The sequence below is a fragment of the Onychomys torridus genome, chromosome 2 (assembly GCF_903995425.1).
Source record: "Onychomys torridus chromosome 2, mOncTor1.1, whole genome shotgun sequence".
In the NCBI taxonomy this organism is placed as follows: domain Eukaryota; kingdom Metazoa; phylum Chordata; class Mammalia; order Rodentia; family Cricetidae; genus Onychomys; species Onychomys torridus.
The window spans coordinates 52,206,774-52,218,641 of record NC_050444.1 but is presented as its reverse complement, the minus strand read 5'-3'; the positions used below and the strand labels follow the sequence as shown (position 1 = coordinate 52,218,641).

The 11,868-nt window shown below is 37.4% G+C and overlaps 1 non-coding gene across 1 annotated transcript; it reads right to left on the bottom strand.

Annotated features, from left to right (window-relative positions):
- Window positions 1-11,456: 11,456 nt before the first annotated feature.
- On the bottom strand, window positions 11,457-11,529 carry Trnak-cuu. Its single transcript has one exon. It is a non-coding gene; the product is annotated as a tRNA-Lys (tRNA).
- Window positions 11,530-11,868: the final 339 nt, after the last annotated feature.

Sequence of the window (11,868 nt, the reverse complement as noted above, 5' to 3'; positions counted from 1 at the left end):
TGTGTCTTATGGTTACTTACTAGTGGCCATGCTTATGCAGATCGATAATGAAAAAGCAAGCTGAGCAAGGAAAAAAACAATTTGACTAGAGAAGTTAGCACTAGGAAGTGGAATGGAACTAAGACCTGTGTTTAAGGAGATAAACAGATTAAAGATAATCCTGAAGTTAAATAGAATTGAGGGAATGATGACCTCAGGGAAAGATTCCACCAAGTTAAGCTTTCAAGTTGTGAAAAGAAATCAAAGAAAAATTTGGAACTGGGTGTGATGACACGCTCTTTTAATCCCAGCATTTCTGGAGGCAGAGGCAAGCAGATCTCCAAGTTTGAGGCCAACCTTGTCTACCAAGGACAGTCAAGGATAGGAAGTGAAGGAAACCACTGAAAATAGAAAGCTCCTGAAGACGTAATTAAGCTAGGAGACCATATTCCAGCCTCAGCAAGGAGAACTTGGCAGCTTCAGCCATAGGGTTCTTGCTTTAGAGTCAAGGAAAGAAGAAAGGTGCTATGGAATCATCTTGCATAATTAAGGAAAGCCACTGAGGGCAGGAATGTGTCAGTGGTCTCCCTGCTGGAGGCCCGGAGAGGGCATTGTAAGAAGCTGTGAAGGTTAAGCATGGATTGATTACCTTACAGATACCCAAAATATTGGAGATGCCTTGGGATGTGAGATACCTCCTGAGGAAAGCTGCTAAAAGGAAGTGGAACCAGCCCCTAAGAAAGAAGTGCTGCAGTCAACAAAACTGAAAGGACTTGAAGATCTGAAAAGCATTTTGACTTCAAACATGGAGATGCAGGGTTTGAAGTTTGCCCAGCTGGTTTCAGTCTTGCTTTGGTGAAGTATTTTCTCCCTATACTCTCTTTCCTCCCTTTTGGAATGGTAATTTATATCCAGTACCATTATATGTTGAAAGTATGTGATCTGCTTTGTAATTTTGATTTCATAGGGGATTACAGTTAAGAGATTGCCATGAGTCTCAGAAGAGACTTTAGACTCTACAGGGTTGCAGCTATTTTCAATCATAGGAACGTTTTAAGTTGGACTTAGTGCATTTCTGCATTATTACATGGTTACAAGCCTATGGGGAATAGAGAGTGGAATTCGGTTGTTTGAAAGAAAAGGGTCCTATAGGCTCATAGGTTGTGGCACTATTAGGAGGTATGGCATTATTGGAATAAGTTTGGTATTGTTGGAGAAAGTGTATCATTGGGGTTGGAATTTGTGGTTTCTGATGCTCATGTCAGGAGCAGAGTGGCATTCTCTTCATGCTTCTTGCAGATCCAAATGTAGAATTCTCAGCTCCTTTCCAGTACCATATCTACCTGCATGCCACCATGTTTCCCACCATGCTAATAATGGACTAAACCTCTGTAAGCCATCCCCATTAAATGTTTCCTTTATATAAAAGTTGCCATGGTCATTGTGTATCTTCACAGCAATAGAAAACCTATCTGAGATGCCTTAGTAAAAGGTGAGGACTACATTTGTATTTGAATATAAGGACAAATGTTTTGAATGTAGTTAAAGATCATGCTGGTTTAATAATGTGGCTAATATAGGTTCTCCTTCAAGAACCATATCTTCACTAGTCTCAGGGTATTAGCTATCTATTCAGTACCAGGCATGCTTTTTCTCTTGTTGAATGGGTCTTAAGTCCAATTCAAGAACTACTGGTTACAATCAAGGTATGTGTGCCACTGTCTCACACTCAGGGTTATCTTGCAATCATGGTCATATTTTTGATTCATAAGCATCATAGCTGGGTAAGACATTTGGTTGCTTCCCTCCTTTGGAAGTCTTCAAGACCCTTTTCATACTATAAAAGATAGTCTTCAAGTAGGAAATTTTCAAATTAGTTCCATCTCAGGGTCTCTAGTCCCTTTGCTTAAAAATCATGCTGTCTTCAGCAATAGCGATTTATCTTCCAAATCTGGTAGATAAACAAGGGCATTAGCAATAGCCAGTAATGTTTTGAGGGCTTCTCATCCTTGGTATTAGCTTTTTGTTATTTATTTATTTATTTATTCATTAGTTAGTTAGTTTGTTTGTTTATCTATTTATTTTGAGACAAAGTTTCTCTGTGTAGTTTTGGTGCCTTCCTAAAACTTGCTCTGTAGACCAGGCTGGCCTCAAACTCACAGAGATCTTCCTTGGCTCTGCCTCCTGAGTGCAGGGATTAAAAGCAAGCACCATCACTGCTCTGCCTAGGTGTTTTTCTTAATGGTCCTTGGCTATTGGAGGTAGGATTGTCAGTTCAGATGAAAAAAAAAATACTTGAAAAAAATATTTGAATATGTATAGACTTTTAGCTTTTGTAATAGACTTACTTTTTTTTTGTATTAGACTTACTTTTAGCCCAGTTTGCAATCTCACCTACAATGAATGAGGGTTCCAGTCAGAACACAGTCCAGGAATGGGATTAATGGAATTGTATGGGGAGGAATTCTGTGTGCTTATGAGAAATCCTCAAGAAAACAAGAAAAGAGTCTTGAACCTCAGTTTCTTCAAAATCACCAAGAAATTTTTATTGCAATTTTTTTTTTCACCTCACAGGTGTAGAAAATAGGAGTGTCTTTACTTCTGATTATTCATTACAACTGGATATTTTTATTTGTTTATATGCCTCAATGGAAAAATTTATTTTGCCACATGTAACTTGGTCTTTGTGATTGATTGTATACAGATAGAACTCATGAGAACTTTACTCTGGGGAACTCTTTTAACCCTCAGGGAATAATTGGTCTGATGCTCTGAATAAAGGTGACTTTTGCATGTGACTGTAATCTGACTCATGTGGGCTCCACTCTCCCAGGTCCCTCTACCTCTAGAGAAGTAAACAGGTTCCCCCTTTCCCACTTTCAAACATCTGTGTTTGGCTTTATATTGAGCTTTGCCATTCTGACTGGGGTAAGCTGAACTCACAGTAATGTTGCTTATGTTTTCCGGATTGCTTGGGTCAAAGGACATTTTTGAGACATTTCTTTCCCATTGTTTTTTCTTCTTTTGAACTCTATGATCAGGTCCAAGACAGATCATTTGGTTTTTGACTCTGTTTTTAGACTCTTTGTTTTATTTTTGGGTTCCATGTTTATTTTGGATATTTACCTTCTGTTAGCTGTGCAGCTGGAAATGATTCTTATCCATTCTGTGGGCTTCTTATTCACCTGGCTAACTGCATCTTTGGCTGTAAAGAAGCTTCTTAGTTTTATAATGGTTTTGGGCAAATGGATTCTTAGTCAAAAATTCATTCCTACACCTCTGTCATGTAGGATTATCTTCTAACAGTTTCCGTATTTCAGATTTTATATTTAGGTCGTTGATCAGTTTGAATTAATGACTTGCTCAAGGTAAAAAACACTTGTCTAATTTCAGGTTTTTTTGCATGTGGGCATCCAGGTTTTCCTGCAGCATTAGATGTGGATAATTTCTTTTCTCCTGCACATTGCTTTTACAACTTTGTCAATATTAAGTGGCTGATTACATGTGCTAATGTCTGGCTCTTCAGTTTTGTTGCTGTGGTCTCCAAGTCTATTTTTCTGTCAGTACCAGGGTGTTTTTATTTCTATGGCTTGGAAGCTTATCTTAAGAACTGGAAAGATATTCACTACAGTATTTTCTTTATTCAAGAGTGTTTTAGCTCTCAAAGTCTAAGCTACTGGTGTTATATTCAGAAAGTAGTGTTATATTGAGGTCTTTGATCCACTTGGACTTGAGTTTTGTGCATGGCAATAGATATGGATCTATTTGCAATCTTCTACATGTTGAAATCCAGTTATGCCAGCACCATTTGTTGGAGATGCTTTCTTTTGTCCATTGTAAAGTTTTGGCTTCCTTGTCAAAAATCAGGTGTTTGTAGATAGGTGGCTTATTGCAGGGTCTTCAATTCGATTCCATTGGTCCACATATCGGTTTTCACACTAATAATACCAAACTGTTTTTTGATTATAATTAATAAATGGAACCTCCTGAATCTGAGAATCTTCTGTAAGGCAAAGAACATAGTAAATGAAACAAAATGTCAGTCTACAGAATGGGAAAAGATCTTCACCAACCCCAAATTTGACAGAGACCTGATCTCCAAAATATGTAAAGAATTCAAGAAACTAGACATCAAAATAATGAGCAATCTAATTAAAATATGGGCTATAGAGCTAAATAGAGAATTCTCAAAGGAAGAATTTCAAATGGCTGAAAGACATTCAAGGAATTGCTCAGCATCCTTAGTCATCAGGGAGATGCAAATCAAAATGACTCTGAGATACTATCTTACACCTGTCAGAATGGCTAAGATCAAAAGCACTGTAGAAAGTTTATGTTGGAGAGGATGTGGAGCAAGGAGAACACTCCTCCACAGTTGGTGGGAGTGAAAACTTGTACAGCCACTTTGGAAATTAGTGTGATGGTTTCTCAGAAAATTGGGAATATGTCTTCCTCAAGACCTACCTATACCACTTTTGGGCATATATCCAAGGAATGCTCAATCATACCACAGAGACACATGCTCAACTATGTTCATAGCAGCATTATTCATAATGACCAGAACCTGGAAACAACCTAGATGCCCCTCAACTGAAGAATGGATTAAGAAAATGTAGTACATATACACATTGGAGTACTACTCAGCAAAGAAAAAACAATGACATCATGAAAGTTGCAGGCAAATGGATGGAACTAGATAATATCATCCTGAGTGAGGTAACCCAGACTCAGAAGAACAAATATGATATGTACATACTCATAAGTGGATACTAGAAATAATGCAAAGGATAACCAGACAACAACCTACTACTCCAGAGAAGCTAACTAACAAAGAGGGATGCACGGATCACACTGGGAAGGGGAAATAGATGAGATCTCAGTGAGTAAACTAGGGATTAATGATGAGCAGTGGAGGGTAGGGCATGGAGGATGAGAACATAAGGGAATAGGATGGTCAAGCTGGAACAGGATGGAATGGAAAAGCAATCAAAGAGATACCATGATAGAGGGAGACATCATAGGGATAGAGAGAAACCTGGTGCTAGGTAAGTTTCCAGGAATCCCCAAGGATTACCCCAGCTTGGACTACTAGAAATAATGGAGGTGGTGCCTGAACTGAACTGGCTTACCCCACTGATCAGATCGGTGAATACCCTAACTGTCATCACAGAGCTTTTCCCCAGTGACTAATGGAATTAGATGCAGAGATCCATAGCCAAACACCAGGCACAGTTCCAGGAGTTCAGTCAAAGAGAGAGAAGAGGGATTCTATGAGGAAGTGTATCAGGATCATGATGGGGAAACCTGCAGAGATGACCAAACCAAACTAGTGGGAACTCAAGAAAGTTTGACCAATGACTGTGGAGCCTGCATGGGACTGGACTAGGCCCTCTGCATAATAGAGACAGTTGTATAGCTTGATCTGCTTGGGGACCCCCTGGTAGTAGGGTCAGAATCCATCCTTGGTGCATGAGCTGTCTTTTTGGAGCCCACTATCTATGATGGAACATCTTGTGCAGCCTTGAGGCAGAGGGAAGGGCTTGGACTTGCCTCTCCTGGATGTGCCTCTTTATGGGAGGCCTTACCTTCTTCTGAGGGGTAGTGGGAGGTGGTTTGGGATGGGAAGTCTAGGGGGGCATGGGAGGAAGGAAGAAGGAGATCCTTGATTGGTGTGTAAAATGAATGAAAAAATTTTCTTAATAAAAAAAGGAGTGCTTTAGTTATAAGGTATTTTTCTGGTTCCATATTAATTTTAGAGTAGTTTTTTTTTTCTTCTGTGAGGGATAAGATGGGTATTTTGAGTGGAATTGCATTGAATCTGTAAATATCTTTTGATAAAATGTTTATTTTCATAATATTAATTCTGTCCCTCAATGAGCATGGGATGTCTTTGCATTTCCTAGTATCTTTATCTCATTCTTCAAGAGTTTAAAATTTTAATTGTAGAGGTCCTTGGTGGGTATTTTATTTTCTTTGAGTCTATTATGAATTGGAGTATGTCCATGATCTTCTTTTCTGTATGTTTATTGTTAGTATGTAGAAAGCTACTGGTTTGTGCAGATTGATTCTCTGTCCTTCCATATTGCTGAATATGTTTCCTGTTCTCAGATTTTTTTCTGGTAGAATTCTTGGAATACCTAATGCATAGTAACACATAATCTGCAAATAGAGATAGTTTGATGTATTCTTTCCCTATTTGTCCCTTTTCAAATTTTCATTCTCTTGACTTGTTGCTCTAGACAGTAATTTAAGCACATTTTGAAAAGGAATGAGGATAGTGAACATCCCTATCTCAATACTGACTTCAGTGGAATTGGTTGGAGCATTTAAACCATTTAATGTGATGCTAACTGTTACACACACACACACACACACACACACACACACACACACACACACACACACACACACACACACACACACATCTTTTATTACATTGAAATGTGTCCCCTCTAGCCCTCTATGGAGGCAACCATGTAATTTTTGTCTTTAGCTCCATTTATATATATTGTACATATTGACTTGGGTATGTTGCACCAACCCTGTATTTCAGAGCTAGAGCCAACTTGGTCATGGTGGATAATATCATTGCTGTATGACTGTACTGTTTGAAAGTATTTTTCAGTATTTTTGGATGTTTATCACAGACATTGGCCCATAGTTTTCTTTTTTCTTATGTCTTTACCTGGTATGGCTGTTAGAGTAATACTGGCTTTGTGAAAGGAGACTTGGAGTGTTCCCCCTCTATTGTTTTGAATAGTTTAAGAGGGATGAGTTGAAGGTCTTCTTTAAAAATCTGGTGGAACTTTGCTGTGAATTCCTCTAGTCCTGGACATCTATTTAGCTGAAAGACTTTTTACTATATTTCAATCTCCTCATTTATTATAGGTCTGTTTAGGTTGTTGACTTCCTTTTGTCTTAAATTTGTAGGCTTAGCTGAGTCCAGAAATGTATCCATTTATTCGATGTTTTCCTATTTAATGGAGTACAATTTTATTGATGTATCCCCATAAAATTCTGAATTGATTTGGTTTATTTTGTAATGTATCTCTGTTACTTCTGATGCTATTAATTAATTTGGATTCTCCCTTTTTTCTTTTGGTTAATTGGGCCAAAGTTTTTTCAGTCTTGTTTGACTTTTCACAGTATCAGATGTCAGATTCATCAATTCTTTGCATTGTTTTGTTTGTTTCTATTTTAATAATTTCTTCTCTGATTTTTATTATTTCTTACCACTAACTGGGATTCGATTAAGTATCTTCTGCTTTTTCATAATTTTTACTTGAATAATCAAGTCACTTATTTGTGTGTTTTCTGATGTTTTTTAGTGTAGGCATTTAAAACTATAAATTTCCCTCACAAGACTTCTTTCAGTGGGTCCCAGATGATGTGTTATATTGTGTCTTCATATAATTCAGTTCCTGAACAAGTCTTTTAAATTTCTTTCTAGTTTTACTCTTTGACACATTCATCATTCAGTAAAGAGTTATTTAATTTCTATGAGTTTGTGCATTTACCAGAGATTTCTTTGTTGTCAATTTTAAGTTTTGTTGCATTGTGTTCAGGTACTATACCCAGAGTGATTTCCATCATTTTGAACTTGTGAACATCTGTTTTATGTCCCAGGATGTTGTCTGTTTTAGAGATGCTTCCATGTGATCCTGAGTAGAATGTATATTCTGTGGTGTTTCAGTGGAATATTCTGTAGATATCTGTTAAATCAATTTTATGTTTGATATCAATTAATTCTATTGTTTTTTTTTCTTTTTGTCCAGATATTCTGTATATTGGAGAAAATGGGGTATTAGAATAACTTACTATTAATTTGTTAATGCTAATCTAGATCTTAAAAACTAATAGTATATTTTTCAGTAAAATTTGGTACACCTGATTTTACTGCATATATGCTTAGGATAGTAATGTCTTGTTTGTTAACCATTCCTTTGATTAGAGTGAAATATCATTCTTTATTTGGTTCATTTAGTTTAAGGCTAGCTTTTCAGATACTATGATAGTGATGCCTACTTGCTTCATGGTCCCACTTGATTGGAGTATTTTTATCTATCCTTGTTCTCTGAGGTGGTGCCTATGTTTAAAGCTCTGTTTCATGTCTATAACAGATATATTTTATTTCTTTTTCCATTCTATGAGTATTTGTATTTTGTGTGGATAAGTGAGACCATTGATACTTAAGATTTTATTGACATCTTTTTGTTAATTGTAGTCATTGTGTTATTGACACTTTGTCTTCTCAGTGGTTCTTTCTGTTTTAATAAATATGGCTTTATATTATTTTTCTCATTATGTTTGCTATGCTCTTTTCTTTGATTTCAGCACGCTAGAATTCTGCTTTCTATACTTTCTTTTGGTTTTGTTTACAATGTATAAAACATTTTAATCTGTCTATATTTTGGAAAGATTTTTTAAATTGTTTAATTATTGTTGATAGTTTTGCTGGGTATGTTAGCCTAGGTTTGATGCCAAGGTTTTTTTGCATGTGCAATACAATGCACCAGACTTTTCTGACTTTCAAAGTTTCCATTAAGAAACAGCTGTTACTCTCATGGGTTTAACCTTTTTATGTGACTTGTGTTTTCTTTTGATACATTTTATTTTTTCTCTGGACTTAGTGATTTAATTATGATGTGCTATGAGAGTTTTCTTTGATGGCTTTGTCTATTTGTTATGGGTATATCTTTTCTTAGTTTCCTTAAGTTTTCTTCTGTGTTATCTTCAAATTTCTGGTCTATGATTTAACTTGGAATTTATCTACTTCAACTATATCAATAATTACAAGATTTGTAATTATCTTTTTATGTTGTTCTACATTTTCTGTCTGTTTCCTCCCTGTGGTATTTAAGATGTTTCATATTCCTTGCTTTTCTGGTTGAGATTCTCTATCTTCAAGTCCTGATATACCATCTTATGCTTGATTCAGTCTTATTTAGAAGTGTTTCCTTTCAGATCTCTAGCTGCCATTATTTGGTTTCTCAGTTCCATCCTCCTTTCAGCCTGAGTCTTCTTTGTTGTGTCTATCTCCAAATGTATTATGTTTTCAAGTCCTGGGTTATCTTTGTCATCTTCATCAGCCTCATGTTTCTATTTTCTTCATCATTGCTCAGAGAGTTATTATTCTTAAATTCTTAATTTCATGGAGGTTTTTGTTTCTCTTTGAAACACTTGCATTTTTAATAAAGTTTCTGATTATTATTTTAAATTTTGTGCCTGTGATTCATCCAATTCATCTGGGTGAGTCTCTTTGATTAAAATGTCTACAGGGATGGCAGCTTTGTGAGATGAGATGCTGGCTTAATCTTTCATATAGTTTGTGTTTTATAGTGAGATCTGTATATATGGTTTTCTCTGTAGGGCCTACAGGTTGGAAATAGCTTATGTAGAATAACGTCAGATGAACAAAAAGAGGAGGGCTGCTGTATAAAATGTGGATCTTGGTTCATGCTTGGAATATGAGGTTAGATCTGGATGCACATTGAAGTTAGATGTTCTGTGGGAAGGCCTATGCATTGAAGGGTAGGCAGGGCAGGTGAAAACCTAGAGGACTTTTGTGCCACAAGCAGGGATGGTCTGTCTAGACTTCAGCATTGGAGTGGGATCCAGCTGGGCTAGATCCAGCAGGTTGAAGGAATGTGGAGCTAACTCATCAGGCTGTGTTAGAGAAGATGGGTATGCTGTGGCAGTAACTTTGAGTTAGGGCATACAGGGCAGCTATTGACAGATTAGAGGATGGCTTTGGCAAAGGCGTTAGTGGCCATACTAGGCAGGGGCAGTAGAAGTTGGACCCAGGTTAGCTTGATAGAAAATGGATGGTGCTTGGAAGAGAGGGTCAGGCAGACTCACCAGTCTTGACTCTGGAGAAGGATGGCTACCCCACTGTGTTTATTATTACAGTTCTGTGATATATCTTAAAATGTGAACTGGTAATCCCTTCAAGCATTGATCTTTTTACTCAAGATTGTTTTGACAATCAGTTAACTTTTGTAGAATCATTGGATTTGTTTTTCTATTTTTGTAAAGGAAGTTGTGGGGTTGTATTTGGGGCTGCACTGAATTTAGTAGGAAATTCTAACATGGGATTATAGGAGAGTTTTACTTTTAAACAAGAAAATACACTTGTTGCAATTGAAGGAAAAAGGTTACAATTGTATCAGTGTATCTGTGTGTATATGTTTGTATTTCTCTGTGTGTGTGTGTGTGTGTGTGTGTGTGTGTGTGTGTGTGTGTGTGTGTGTGTGTGTGTGTGTGTGTGTGTGTGTGTGTGTGTGAGTGCACAGAGAGGGAAATGGAAATGAAGGCATCTATAAAGATGATGAGTTCAGAGTATCTCCTTTTTACTAGGTTATTCCAAAATAACAACCTGTTACTACCCTGAACACATGGTTTTTCCCTTCCTCTTTATTCCTTTCTTCATTTAAAAACTACATATTTAATATCCATTGCATGTACTTTACACATTTATACAATGGAGATAAATAAAAATTAAGAAGAAGAGAATATAATTGCCATTTAGGAATTCTTTTTCTCACTTAAAGCCTTCCTCTAACATCTTTCCTACATTTCTCTCGGGTGATTACAGGTCTTTTCCTTATCACTGGAACTCCTGAAAATATCTAAATCTGAAAACAGTTTTCTGGTCACATAATTATGTGGATGTTTTTAATTATTTGAAGTCTTGTTTCCTTTGTAGTAAATGGTGAATGTTAGGTCTTTCTAAGAACATGTGACAGCATATGACCTCTCCTAGAGACTTTATGGAAGTCTCTAGCTATGGCTGAAAATGCAAATAAGGATCACTTTTACTCCCTGACCTACTTTTCAATCCAAATCTCTATGAAGACTCTTACACATGCTGACCCCTCTCTCTCCGTCCCTCCTTGCTTCTATTCCTCTGCTTTCAGGAGCTCATACTCCTCTGAGCAAAGTGTTCAACTGATTTCTATTGCTGTTTCCACAATCTTTTTCAAGGTCATAATTCATATATTCATGACCTGTATAAATTCCCAACTAAAACAAAATGTCTCTTCCTGCTGGAATAGACATCCTTATAATCTAATACAGGGAAACCTTAAATTCAAACACACTTTTCTCTACATCATGAGAACCATATTAATTCTGAGGTTGTTATAAAGAACCAATAAGTTCCCTTTACTCCATTCATTTACATTTCCCAGCATTGGCCTGGAAGTTCCAACCCCCATTGAGGCTTCAGTAATGATCATGCCCACAAGGTGGGGCAGAGGAGGGAGCGGAAGACCGAGGATCAAGAGGAGGTCCTTCTCTTGGTTCCAGGATGCTGGACGCTGGGGGTAGACCGAGCAGAGTTCTCCAGAGAACACTGCCGGACTGCGCTATACCTTTTCCAGACCTTGCAACCTACCCCTTCATTTGTAAGTTACCCTACAAAATAAACTCCCCTTTTAACTACGTGGAGTGGCCTTAATAATTTCACCAATATATGGCGCCCAACGTGGGGCTCAAACCCACAACCCTGAGATTAAGAGTCTCATGCTCTACCAACTGAGCTATCCGGGCTTTTTTTTTTTTTTTTTTTTTTTAATAGATTATTTATTTATTATGTATACAGTGTTCTGTCTACATGCATGCTTGCAGGCCAGAAGAGGGTGCCAGATCTCATTACAGATGGTTGTGATCCACCATGTGGTTGCTGGGAATTGAACTCAGGACCTCTGGAAGAGCAGTCAGTGCTCTTAACCACTGGACATGATCATTACTGAAGCCTCAATGGGGGTTGGAACTTCCAGGCCAATGCTGGGATGGCTATCCACTACACAACCCTGTGTTCTTCTCCATTTAAGACAGAATCTCTCTACCCACGCCCATCCATGCATGACACACAGGTTTTCACCTGTC